Source organism: Triplophysa dalaica, chromosome 12 (assembly GCF_015846415.1).
Source record: "Triplophysa dalaica isolate WHDGS20190420 chromosome 12, ASM1584641v1, whole genome shotgun sequence".
Taxonomy (NCBI): Eukaryota; Metazoa; Chordata; class Actinopteri; order Cypriniformes; family Nemacheilidae; genus Triplophysa; species Triplophysa dalaica.
In genome coordinates, this window is record NC_079553.1 from 927324 (window position 1) to 942127 (window position 14804).

The following is a 14804-nucleotide window of genomic DNA, read 5'->3' on the forward strand; positions in this document are numbered from 1 at the left end:
CCTCATGTGATGTCGGTTTGAGTTTGTTTTTGTTAGTTCAGTTTTCGCTGAAAATCCTGACCACCACGGCTGCAACTTTTTGGTGATGCGTGTTTCCCATTCATTCCTAATTTGGGTTGCCAGTGTTGCTAAATTAGCAACTCTTGCACTAGTTTTTGTGACTTTTGTACAGTAGAGGCGATGACAGACAAACTTAGCATCTATTCGGATAAACCTTAGATTTCATTCAGTGGGAAATTGTCAGCAGTACTACTGCCCCTCGAGTGCAAGGTATCGCTTTCTCAAGGGATCACCTCTCGGGCGTCTAAATACTAATCTGCGAAGGGAAAAGTCAAAGCCTCTAGATGTAACAGTTTTTACGATTGCTTACACAATAAAATTAATGTGAGAGGTAGGATTTTATTATCAATGTCATTCTTTTTCTATCTGACCCTGCGTTCCATTTCGAAGGGCACCTCCCTATGCCCTAAGCGATTTGAATGGATTAACCTCCAGAGTGTGAGCTTTGAAGGGTTAAAGGGTGTTGGGGACCAAACAACTGTTTCTTGAAGTGCCCTTCTGGGTCATCATCCCATGCCCATAAGGAGGGAGCGTCACCACACAAAGAATCTGCGCCAAGAATCATGTGAGCCTGAAATGACCATCAGTTGTACCCCTTGAAATCCTCCATTCTGAAGGGCCCTTCGAAGTGGCCAGTTATGAGCACTTCGGTTTGAAACGACCCTTAACTATGGCGGTCATGATTGTTGTCACTCTGAAGGGCCCTTAGGGTGGAGATATATCCAGTTGGAATGCAGGGATAGTCATCTCCTCCAAGGAATGTTTTAGATGTCTCCCTATATAGAACACCACATAGATTCAATTCATCAGGTGGTTAGTGTGTTAATTAGGGAGACTTACATTCTGTCATAAAGCATTCATCTTTAAGGAATGTAAACTTTTGATTGTGATGATATTAGAACCAAAGGATCAATAGTCTTATGGTCATATGGTGTGAATACGTGTTTTTCTTTGTCTTTGGTGTGTTATAAATTGCCAATGCATGTATCAGACATGTAAAATTGCAAATAATAAAGTTTTGGAACCAAAGGTGTATTCTATTTAAAAGTGACCCAGACCTGCCTGAAACGCCTGGTGTAACCACACCCCCACAAATCTCATCAGTTGAGGGTCTGATTTGACGAAGTCCGCCCAAATGTAGAATCAAAGTAAGGTGGAGTACCTGTCAGTACAATTGAAGAGGAACCTGATGTTCCAAATATGGTCAGAGGTGTTACATTTCCCTCACACGCCTGCATTATTCCACCAATCACCATACACTGGTTAACTGGCCAATCACAGCACACCTCGCTTTTCAGACCCATGAGCTTGTCAAAAATCCACATGTTTCAGAGAGGCGGAGCAATGAGGAGATACAATCATGCTCGGCATGAGGAAAATACAGCGTTTTAAAACCTTAAATCCTGTTTACACATCGTATCACATCTAAAAAAAACAGAATATTCAGTCATATGTCAAGATCTAAGTATTGAGCTGAAATATTCAGAAAACATCTGTGTGTGGCAGTGATCTGACATGTTTAGTACATGTTTAGATAAACAGTGACGAATATAAAATGAAGATGGCATCAGATGGGTACGCTGTTGTGGAAGATTATGGTGTGGAGCACATAGGGTTTGGCTGACATTTAGTGCACATCAGAATCATCAGCAAGAGCTTAATTCTAGTTATTATTCTGCTTCAACTGTTGCATGATGGGAACAGGATTAACAGAGTGTGGCAGAGGAAACACAAACCGCACATTATGCCTGCCTGGAAAGACGTCACACTCTGAGAAAATCATCTCAGGGATCAAACTTAAAATTTAAGCCATTTAAAGCCATTTTAAGGTTTTTTGTATGAAGTATCACTAATAATCTGGACAAATGTAAATGTCCATTTAAGAACTTTAGGGAAGTTAAAAATGAAAGTGCAAATGAACGTAACTCAATGACAATCATCACCACAATTAACTCTGCTGAAGACAAAACAGTGTTCCTGTCTCGTTGAACCATTAAGATCCAGTCAAAACTTTTTAAGATATTAACTTCATACTATTTCTAGTCTGCCTTTAAAATCAATTGCATTTGATCTGGAGGCATGCTTTTAAATACTTTCTGTCTATATAATTAGCTGGTTTTAGAGCTAATATGTGGGGAAGTGATACTGTTCATATGAAACAGGCCTCCGGAGAGGATGGGCCTCCCAAAAGAGCCCCGCCCCCCTCCCTTCACGTCCCGCACACAAATTATTTAAATTATTTATTTGAAGTTTCACCAAAATTTCAATTTTTTAAACTCAAATTTGTGAGTTTTCAATTATGCAAAATGACAGTGTTTAAAAGATATTTTCAAGATCTGCCCAAAATAAGCATTAACGATGTACACTGCATCATTAATGCCTGGTCCTCTGCACCAACAAGCAAGCGGGACAAAGGATTCAAGCTCTACATATCGAATTATATCCACAACTACGAGGGTAAGTAGTTTAATCTGATGTAGTTTAATCTTTAGTAGTTTAATGTGGTGTGCCGACAGCTAACGTTAGTGGCTAATTACGTACTAATTTAAGAGTTAGATTAAACAGGAATTACCTCAGCTAAATCCCCAGGAACATTAGAAACGGCAAGTTATTAAAGTAACAAGGTAATAACTGTTGGTTTATAAATCCTAGCCACACCATACACTCAAACAGTGAGGTGTCTCAGCGTTCCTCATGGATCTGTAGCACAATGACCTGACAATGACTTCACCTGAGCCCTGATCTTTTATTAGAGACTTAGAGGGGGACAAAGTTAACACAACTCATAATTCTATACTAGCGTTACACTAAAAATAAACACTTCACTAACTAGCTTAGCCACTAACGTTAACAGACTTCCGAACATTGTTAGTCAGTTTAAATCTAGATTAAAGACGCATCTCTTCAACCTTGCGTCCACAGCGCTTCTATAATGCAAATCTGTTGTCTTTTCCAGATGGTTGTGCAGGCACTGTCGAGCTTGTTGAGATGAACTAGAACCAGAGGAGAACTGGTTCCCCTGGCTGGATCTGGGTTCTCCCGGGTTTTTGTTTAGGGTTTAACTAGTTTTCCTCGCCAGGTGGATGCTGACATCAGCTTTTGAATTGTGTACTTGTGATGTTATTTAAAATGTATCATTTTGCGCGAATTATTATTACCCCATGTATGTATAGTCTGCATAATATATTACTTATATTTATCTTAAATTATCTTCTGTCTGTGTGTGTGTGTGTGTCCGTGTGTGTGTCTGTGTTTTGTGGTGTGTTTTACTATGTGCGTGTATGTTATTTACTGTATTGCTTATAGTCAACATGTTTTTATGTACAGTTGCTTTGTAACAATGAAAATTGTAAAAAGCACTATATGAATTAAAAATTGAGTTAAAAAATGTCATGTCTTTGAAAATGATCCGCTAAAAACAGTCCCGCAATTAGAGAGCATCCGTAGATCATGGCTGATGTACTTAAAATCAAATTCAGTCTTCTGTTTTTGTTGTACATTATTTGCGGGGCTTAATTTGTGACGGAACAAGCCGGACAAACTCAAATTTTGTTGATAATTCTGAGATTATCTTCGTATGTCAGTTTCCGTTTAGGCTTTTTTATTTGCATTTTCAAAACATCTAAAAAGTTAGATAGATAACCCCACAGGGATTGCACATTCTGTTACTTCTCCCCACCCCACTATCTTGCCAGATCTGCCACCCCTCTCCTCCTATTCCCGAACCTCGGAATTTACAAATCAAGCACTGATTATTTGGGATTCGTGATCACAGTCTTACAAACACTGGCTTTAGGAGGTGGGAGTACCAAACCCTCACACTTAATGACCATGAGAGTTCAAATGCACATCACACTTGTGTTGTACACGTGCTGTAGTGTGATAGAAGCTCTGTTATGTAGGTAGGGGCTAAACCGTTAAAGGCTTGATCAGTAATTAAAAGAACTTTAAAGTCAATACAATATTTAATAGGTAGCCAATGAAGGGATGATAAACCTGGGGTTATGTGATCGTGTATTCGTGACCTGGTTAGAACTCTGGCAACTGCATTCTGAACCAACTGTAGTTTGTTTATTGATGATGAAGGACAACCAATGAGTAGAGCACTACAATAGTTAAGTCTTGAGGTCACAAATGGATAAATATGCTTCTCTGCAGTAGCAACACATAGAATATTTCGTTATTTGGCAAAATTTCTGAGGTGGTAGAAGGCTGTGTTTGTGACATTTGAGATGTTATTTCCAAATGACAGGTTGCTTTCTAATATAATGCCTAGGTCTTTAACTCTATTTGTTGGAGTAACAGTGCAGCCCTCAATTTGCAGGTTATAAGTCCGATAAGTAATATTTCTGTTTTATTGGAATCTAAAAGAAGGAAATTACTAGACATCCAATGTTTGCCTTGTCTTGGAATTTGGAATCTTGCCATTTTGGATAGTTGGAAGGACTCATCTGGTTTTGATGATATATATAGCCGAGTATCATCTGGATAACAGTGGAAACTAATTCCATGTTTTCTAATAATGTTGCCGAGGATCAGCGTTTATATGGAGAATAGCAAGGGTCCTAAAACTGATCCCTGAGGTAATCCATAATTTACTTGCGTTAGATTTGACGATTCACCATTTACTGTAAATCTGAATCATTGTTGTGCCTGTCCCTGAATAGCGGTATAATTGTGTAAGAGATCTAAAAGCATGTTATGATCTACAGTGTCTAACGCAGCACTAAGGTCAAGCAGGACTAGAGTAAGATGTTGCTTCTATCTGATGCTATAAGCAGGCCGTTTGTAATTTTAACAGGCGCAGTTTAAGTGCTATGATGCTGTCTTAAACCAGACTAAAAATTTTCGTGTATCTCATTATTTTGTAAGAAAGAGAACAACTGAGTGGACACTACTTTTCTAGTATTTTTGACAGGTTAGGGAGATTTGAAGTTGGTCTATAGCTTTCCTAGTTCACTGGGGTCTAAGTTTGGTTCTTGATAAGAGGCTTAATTGAGTTGATAATGTTATAAATGGGCTCGATAGCAAAGAAAATAATTTTAAAGATTCAAGTCCTGGGTCTACCAGCATGGTAATCTATGAGGTCCCCATGACTGTGGTGGAAGGTTTTGAGCGAAGGAGCCGTTTTTTGAAATGATGTGCTTTAGGAACTCTTAGACGGGTGGACTCCATAGACTCCCATTATATGACTCAAAGAGGGCTGTGGATTTAACAAACAATCTTCTTTATGGTTCTTCTCAAGAAAAATAAAGAGTAAATAAACAACAAATTGGAGTTTGTGGGTGAAGTATCCCTTTGATTAATCAAGCTTGATGTAGAATATAGAAAAGTAATTAGAAATATGTAATGAAATACTTTTTTTTAGGAGATTCATTTGAACAATATCTAATGACACTATTGAATATGTCCTTAGTAACTTGTAATTCATTACTTTTTCAGAGTAACTTACTCAACACTGATAATGAACATAAGTTACTCACTTAAACATATTTGTTTTTATAGCCTAGTTATTTATGATTTATTATAGCCTAGATGTGTGTCTACACTACACCGCTTTTAGGAATTGTTTCTCCCTTTTGTTCACACAGCGCGCTTTCTGCAACTGATCCCGTTAATGTTTCTTGGTCTTCTTTCCAGAATCACTTTTCCGATCAATCTGGGATGCGTTGCGTTCACACAGAAGGCACTCTAGCAATTTGATGGCAATTTTCTGGAATTATCTGTGTGTGTGAATGGGGATGTTTAATGTTTGTTGTCTATTTGCTTGAGATGATCATCGACAAGTTCGTGTTTTAAAAAAAGGTCTCTCATAGGAGCAGTCCATCTCGACTTTTGATTTGTGTGTGAAGCTCTTTATACGACCTAAAATAGCTTTGCTGGTTGTAAGTGCAGCCACAAAGAGCAGGTGTTGCTTATCAGTTTTGAAATTATTTGTCATAGATTACCGCATGAAACCAACAGTATTACAATTCAAAATATGAATTGCGTCTCATTTTTTGTGATCAGAATAAGTAATTAATCCTGCAATAGACAACACTGATTTCACCGCTTCATTTGTGGATTACATTAAGCACTTACTGCATGTTCTGATGACAGGAAAAACATGTCCCATATGTGCTGATCAAAAACTTCATTTGAACTTGATTTTAGTAAAATGTTAATAACATATTGCAAGTTTCTGGCCGTACGCCACAATATGAACTTGACAATACATATTTAATCATATACCATATACCGCATTTTTCCATTTCCTAATAAGTAGCAGTTTAGGCGATAAGTGGTTTACGTCAGACAGCGACAATATCTAATTCTGTGTTTTTAATCACAAATATAGCTACGGAGGCTCAATCTGCCAACTGCTGAGGTGCAGCTGTAATGATCATGGGATCAATCAGTTGGGTTCTTAGCCATGTTGTCATTTCACATCTTTATTGTTGGAGGACATTCTCTTTTTGAATGTGAGGTTAATAATCAAAAATGATATGCTCCAGTAGAGCAGATAAATTGTGTCAAACACAGCTGGGCCAGGAGGTCTGCATCCGGCCACCAGAGAGCTAAATTGATGGTTGTTGCACTGGCAAGGATGAGAAAAAGAGCCCCTTCGCTCTATACTGTATGACATGAATAGAGTTCTAGGTGTTGCCTGTTTTCCCACTGTGTCTCTGCCATTCTTACTGCACCACTGAGCGACAGCTGGACATGAGAGAACACAGATGTAAAAATAGTGTGATTTTCCATAAAAGAAGCAATACATGCAAAAGTTCAAATGGTCGAAAGATGATTTTGACATAGCGTGTTAAAGCAGAAGCATCTGCTTCAAGATGAGCATTGGTTTCTGAACACATGAAAAAACATGCACTCTAAACACACACTTCATACTAAAACATGAGCTGTTGCTGTATATTCTTAAATACTTTATTATAAGTATTTACCTGTAGATCATTTTAAAAGCACAATTTAATACTTTTTTAATCAATCTGTCAGGTGTTAATTACTTACTTATGTAACTATAGTGGATGAGGCATGCTTAAGGGTTGTGGCTTAATATAATTTATAAATATAAAGATATGAATATATGATGGTCTGATTGCGATCTTATAGATATCTGTATGAGTTAGTGATGGTAATGTACATTTGAAAAAAAATGTAGTCTTATTAAAAATTATTTTGTATATATTTTTCAATGTTTTCTCTTTTGGTCCATTTCCGTTTTAGCTGGTGTGGCATGCCTGGTTTAGTTTGATTACCATTATTTGTTAATGTTTAATTTTCTTATAGTCCAGGAATGTTATGTCATTTTTCATTTTGACAATAAGATAATAATCATACAAACCGTTTTGATTCAGTTAGTATCACTAATAAACCTTGAAATAATACACATGCTTGCTGAACAGCAATTGCTTAAATTGGGAATAGTACACATTAATATTCCAAAGAAAGAAAGGTATTTAGTTCTTAATTATTAATGTATATAAGGCAAAATAATTATAAAAAACGATTATGAGAATCATCAATTTCTACACCCCAAGTTGGTAATCATGACAAATAATTGAACGTTTAAACATACTGTCAGTGTAAGGTCAAATACTAGTGTTAGTGTAAAGGAGCCAAACTGCTCTTTAAAAAAATGAGCGGCTGTCAATCTAGATTTTAACATTTACATTTTAAATTTCATTCTATGTTTGATTCTTCTTAACATTGAACTAATTAAATAAGAATTTATTATAACTTGAGTTTGCCACCACATGATGCATCGTTATTTTATTCTGTAAAAGATTTAAAGCAAAACGTTCTAAATATCGAATGACATAAAACATCTTTGTACTAAACAATATTTTTAGTGTCTTTTTGAGGTCATATCGATTGTTGGTCGAACAAATTCAACAATACAACACCAAAGGTGCACATTTAAACGAGATACTGAGAGGGGTCTTTTGCTAAATATATCCGTTGCTACGCACTTTTCAGCTTGAAAATGTGATTGTACTTTTGTAGATTTTTAGGATAATTAAGAAAAAGAATTATAAGGTGACGCCCTATTTATACACACACATTGTGTGTTCATCAGCAAAAAAGTTTGTGACCTAAATTCCTATTTAAATATATTCAATTGTACCTTGAATGCATTGTATGTCGCTTTCAGCCATTCTTTCGTTTTGCCTCATATTCATTTGACTTTTGACAAGTTTTGGGATGTATTGCAATTTTGATAGTGTACCATATCTGAGCGTATCAGCAGTGATGGGGGTGTTACTCTCAACCGGTGGCACAGGAATCATATAGCTGTTGACCACTGACTGGACTCGATAAAACACCTCCTACAGCATTATGAAATATATGTGAATGTGGAGATAATTAAACAAAAGATATAATGGTTTGGTCATGTTAATTTCCATGTGTTACATGTTACACCAATGTGAAATGGTTGGTCCTTATCAAAGAGTTTGTTGTGGTGCAACACATTTATAAAAAGAATAACATATTGTCGCCCACATGCTGAGGCTCTCCTGTGAAAATGTGTTTTCTCTATTTATCACATCTGGGAAGTTACTATAATCCCTATAATATAATAAGTAATTTGACCTGTGCCATTACAGACGGAATGATCATTTTTAATGATGCAATGGCTCCATCTTATGAGCAGTTTGTGCAATTGCATTCGAAATTATAACGTGCTTCTGATAATGCTGGTATAATATATATGAAGAACTAAACAAACAAAATTAAAATTATGGATTTGGATCGAGTATAACAATGTGTGAGTGTTTGCAGTATTTTTTAAAGCAACAAATACATCTGACTGAGAACCCTCCTCCTCTCCTCTCCCTTCACCATCAACTTCACCTGTGGCCTCTGACCAGATGAGTTAATAAAGTTCACACTTATTTGCTTAAATGTATTCTTAATGCCTACTGATGCATTTGTTTTATCTGGAAAATTGAAATAGAGGAGGATGAGGAACTGGATAGGACGATGCAGAGTTTTTCTCCAACTAATTATCTCACACAGCTAGGTAAGTGAATCAAGAATCAAGTCATGTTTGTTAAAAATCAACCATGTCAACATATTAAATTGCACAAACTTCAGTGAAACTATTCAAATTATAATGCTTAATAATATAATGCTTATTTTATAGGATCATCTGGAGCCACTGGATCCACAGTCTTGTCTACAACAGGTTATTTTCAACATCAGTTTTGGAGGCATATTCTGTTACATACATACTCATCCTCCGTTTCTGATGTTTAACTAGCATATTTATGGTTCTGACAGTGTTCTTGCCTGTTCTAAAAAACATGTTTTTTGTTCTAACTACGGTTAAGGGTTGAACGTACCAGTGGTGAGGGTAAGTGTACTTCATGAGTTGTATGCGTGCGTGCATGCTATTTAAAGTTGTTTTATTTATTGTTATTAGTTAAATTTTTACTTGAACAAACACAGACCTACCATCACCAAAGTACTTCCAGCTCCATCCCTTTTTCATTTGGAAAGATAAGCACAGTATAATGGAAAGGATTAGAAACAATTAAATCCTGCCCTGTCTCTACAGCTTCCCAAATCCTCATGTTGTCTCCTCTGGTGTTTGAAGACCCCAAGTGATTATTGGTACTAGTGGACAACTCTACATCCTCGCTTCACGTCTGTGCTGTAAGACTTGAAAAAAATACTGGTTCACTGACAAACCTCTGAGGCTGGATTTGCTACCTCCGTGTTTCAGAAACATCTTGCCAGCTTTCCTCACCCACAAAAAGGCAATCTGTAAAACAGTAATGGACGAACTGAGGCGATCTGGGAAATCCCCAAACGATATGGCCAACCAGCTGCGTGAGGTGCTTCACTTTAAATATGAAAGAACACCTGGCCTACCTTCTCAGCGTACAGAATGTCAGGGATGCTGAAGCAGAGCTGTATGGCCAGAAGACTATCACAGGGGCACTGAGGAAGGATGACACACCTGTACCGTTTGGCGGTTATGAAGATACTGATGGGTGGCATGTGATAGCACACTATCTGGTACAGAGCCTTCTTTATGTGACCCTGTGTTAATGATGGAGTTAAACAGGGCATCTGTGAGGGTGACAGGGCAACAGAAATATCCAGCCTTGTACATCACCATCAGGGACACAGGAGAGAGGTTTGGCGTACAGTATGTGGACCCAGGCTGTCGACTAGTGCCTCTTGACTTTGACAAACACAAAAGCAGGAGGACAGACCTAGGAGATGTGGACATGCAAGAAGAGTTTTCATCTGGCTTTGAGTTCTCTCTTCCATCTCATGTACTCCTTTAATCTTTATTATATAGAAAAAGACTTCATGATTCTCACTCACTTAATAGACTCATTTTGCTCAATTTCAGGAATGCTCCTCTGCGGAGACTCCTCTTGTTGCAGAACCAGAGACCACCCCAAAGACTGTCTTATTTCAACCATTTTCTACAGCAAGTCCTGTGACAGTGAAGGAACAAAGGTCTGTTGAATTTCTTTGGGATGCCGGTAATTACATTATTGACACAGGCATTCATGTGTGTAACCTGTCTGCCTCATATACAGTATGCACAAAAAGACACTTACGCTTTCAGTGATTTAGTCATTTTGTGAATCTCCATTAGAGCTGTCGAGCACAACGCCACTGCCTATTGCTGCTTCTCCTCGTGCACCTTGCACTGGACCTATTAAAACAGGGGGTCGAGTCTTTGTGTTGGACCATAACAAATGGCCAGAGCCAATGAGAAATACCATTGATGGTTTGCTGTCCGAGCACAATGGGAGCAATGATCTCCTTAAAAAGGTGTATGGTGAATATGCTGCTATGGTACCGAGTGCCTGCACCGACCTTGTATTCGAGTCCGGACACGAGACGTTTTTTTATGGTCTCGGGCTTGTCTTGGACTCGTTGGTATTTGCACTGGGACTTAGTCATTGGTCTCATCCGAGTCCAGCAATATATGTTTTACTTTCTTCTTCAAAACAAAACATTGATAGATCAATATTCTTGTGATCCGAAAACGAATGATTTGAAAACTGTTGCGGACTCTTGACTCAAGAACGAGAGCCGTGCGTGCTCATAAGTTCTCTCTTCACACAGCAGTTCAGCTCAGTGTGTGATGTTGGTGTAACTTAATGACTCCGGTATATTGGTTCAAGTCATGCACGCCAGAAAGTGAATAACTGAGTTAATTTGTGGATAATATTAAGTGTTTACCGGAGACGCTTAACGCGAACGATTCAGCTGAACTGGTTCGACCGGTTCACTAAAGAGAAAGAACCGGTTCAAATGACCGATGCGTCCGTGGCGCGAACCAGAGAGCATCAATCATTCATCAGGCATGATGACAGCGAGCAGCGGCATAGTAAAATTTGGTTTTACAAACCATAAAGAATTTATCGACATTGTGCTTAAAAGGAAACTTTTTGCAACAAGACAACATCCAATTTCGTAAGACACCTGCAACGGCATCACAAAGAGAGGTAAGTTAATGCCATGTTTTAGAGTTAGTATTGCAGTTTGAGTATTTTTATAAGTTTAGAAAGTAGGGCATAAAAGATGAGATTGATCATATTTTTATTGTCATTGTGATATGAACAGGTTAAAGATGGACACCGAAATGTGCTTTTAAACGAGGCGTGGGGCCTCTGCTCTTTCTGGCGGCTCCTCTATCGAAGTTCGAACACGCACGAGCACATAAAAAAAATTGAAGTTATACTTCAGCTTTGTGACTTTAGTTCTACACCTAAAGTAAATAAAATTTTGTAAAAAAGCTTTTTGATCATATCAAACACTAATGAAAGTAGAATAGAAGATATGCTTTCTTTTGCATCACATAAATGGTAAGTATGTGGTCTTGTAGTTATTTTTTTTTCTTTCTCTGTCTTGACTGTCTCAATTGGACTCGGTCTTGACTTGGACTCAAACCTCTCTGGACTTGGACTTGACTTGGACTCAAACATCTTTGGACTCGGTCTCGACTAGTCCTGGTCTTGTACTCGACAACACTGGATTTGATTACAGCCCTACATCTGACCCTAACAGCCTTCTACACCCAACCACAAAGCAGCACATAAGCAGGTACATGAAACACGTTGCTAAAGAGAAGAACACAATCAACACGATCAATCAGATGTTGATGGAAGAGATGTGTTTTCAGAAGTTTTTTAAAGATGGCTACAGAATCTGCAGATCTTATAGCAGCGGGCAGATCATTCCACATAGGTGGAACCGATCCAGAGAAGGTACGTGAGAGAGATCTTCTACCTTTTTGGGATGGCACCAAAAGACGTTGTTCGTTTGCAGAGCATAGAGATCTGGCGGGTACATATGTCTGCAGTAGCGAGTGAAGATAAGGGGGTGCCAAACCAGTGGTGAGAAGCATCAGGCAGTACAGCATCAACAACAACAGAAGCAGATCCAAAAAACGCTAACTAGATCTTGTTTGGCTTGTAGCCAGCCAAAGTCAAGTTACCTGGGTGATGGCTCCTCAGTACATTTATTTTATCAGTCTGGTGATGTTAAGTTCTTCTACTACTCCAAGAAAGTTTTGACAACTCAGCAGAAGGCTTGACAAATCCCAGAATGTCTTTAGAGGAATTTGCAATCACTCCCTTCTTTCAGCGAGAACTGGAGGCCTCAAAACAGAGAGGGGCGGAGAGGAAGAGGGTGATTGAGGAGAGAAGCAAGAGGAAGTCAGTAGTGGAGCATCCTACTGGTCGTCTCTGCAGATTCTGCCACCAGCCACTGAAACAAGGACCAAACTGTCCTCTTGTTCACTATGGTTTCCCTGGAGTGGAGGGCAAATACATTTACTGTCCTACTAGAGTGTTTTCAGAATCGGGCTCAGGGAATGAATGCAGAAATGTCATGGAGAGACTTTCAGCATTCTCCATTGATGAGGCTGAGAAGCAGAGGTGGATAGAGGATAAGAAAACATGACATGACTGTGCTACAAAACACTGTGCTACATGTCATATCAGACTGCCAAAGACTCTTAAGTTTATGTATGTATTTAAACACATTGTTACTCTTAAATTGATATTTATATACTTTGATTTATTTCCTTTATTTCAATCTGTTCATATTCCCTGTAAAGGCATTGCTCGATTCGAACCTCTAATTGTGTGTGTTTTTTGTCACGCCTCCTGGGACATTCCCCTGTTCCTATTGGCTAGGCATCACTCTACACAGACGTGCGGCTGGCCAGACCACCTGGGGAGCGTGTCCCTCCTAAACTTACGCACAAATTGCTCCACAATTTTACATGATATATCTATTTAATATTATTACGCACTACAGTAAATAACTCAGATAATTGAAATGTCACTTTTATTATGAAACAATAATTTGAAAAGGTGATATATAATATCATGTACAGACTTTTGATTATTATCTTATAGATTGTGAAGGAGCAGGTTTGCAAAATGTACTTTGCAGGAACACTCGAGGAACACACAGTGCCTCATTTTTATTCACCGTTTCCCTCAACACATACTCATTCACAGCAGCCTCAAATCATCCCTGCTGGTACAAAATGCCCAGGTGCTCTAAAGGAAAAACAGACAAAATGAATGTAATTAAAGCATTGATTAAAAGCACTTAAACAGCCAGATGTTAAATTGACAGCTACACTGACCTCTAGAGTAGAAAAAGGAACGAGTCCCATCTTGCCTCACGTAGAAATCCTAACCCATCTTGTTGCCTGACTAAAACCTCAACATTGCATGATCATACAGTCCATAGTCCTGAAAGAGGACAACACCAGGTTTTAATACTTGAGTTCAGATATTAAATGGACTATTGAAGGCGGTGTGTCCGATTCCCAAATTTTACCGGACAAATTTGTGCGAGTACCTAAACAACCATGTAGACAATTAGCAGTAAGGTGCACAGTGCACAGGATGGACATTAGTCGAGCCGAGCGCTGACAAATGCGAAAGATGGAGGTAGGGGTGTGTCTGTTCTGGTGATTTGAACTATGAGAAATTAAACATCCCGTCTTTAACACACCATTTATATACGCAATGAGACAACAACATACAGACATTACAATCATGCGTTACCCTAAAAATATATTTCCTATGGATTGCTTCATCTTGTCAGGGTGAATAGCAGACAAGTTAAATATTAAAGTACCCACATCAACTGTCTCTGCTTGAATGGTGGTCTGCAGATCATCCTTAGGCGTAAATTATAGTCATCCGTAGGATTTAGAGCCACGTACCCTATGCTATATGGTCAAGTCTGATTTATTGTTATAGCACTTTATTTTAATTGTATCAAAACAAAAGAAAAACACAAATTAGCCAAACATAGAATAAATAAAGATACAACCTTAAAAAGTAGTATATAGCATACACTGGGAAGCTTTCCGCAACACCTCGCGAGACCCTAGAAAAAAGTAGGTTCGCCTGAAATGAAGACGCGAGTCGGCGGCGCAGTAAGGGGAGGAGTCAAAAACTGCTTTTACGTCGGACATTCCCACAATCTCGCTTTTTTGTGTTCATGTAAACGTGAGGAATGGAAGACATCGCGGTCGCGGTTTTTTTTTTATCGTGAACGAAGCAGATGCAATTGAAATACCCCTAATAATATAATTATATGTGTGCATGTAGCATTTTTGTGATAGATTGGCTTATTTATTTCATGGAATAATGTTGTTGAATAAAAATGTACACCAACATAAATACAATACAGTAAAAATGACAACAAATAGGATTCAAACAAGTAATAATTAGAACGAAACAAATAAA

At 38.3% G+C, this 14804-nt stretch overlaps 1 long non-coding RNA gene across 1 annotated transcript; it reads right to left on the reverse strand.

Annotated features, from left to right (window-relative positions):
* Positions 1-13365: 13365 nt before the first annotated feature.
* LOC130433356 (uncharacterized) lies at positions 13366-14578 on the reverse strand. Its single transcript, XR_008908568.1, has 3 exons — positions 14192-14578; positions 13688-13796; positions 13366-13598 (listed from the first exon to the last, which is right to left on the reverse strand). It is a non-coding gene; the product is annotated as an uncharacterized LOC130433356 (long non-coding RNA).
* Between the last annotated feature and the right edge of the window lie 226 nt (positions 14579-14804).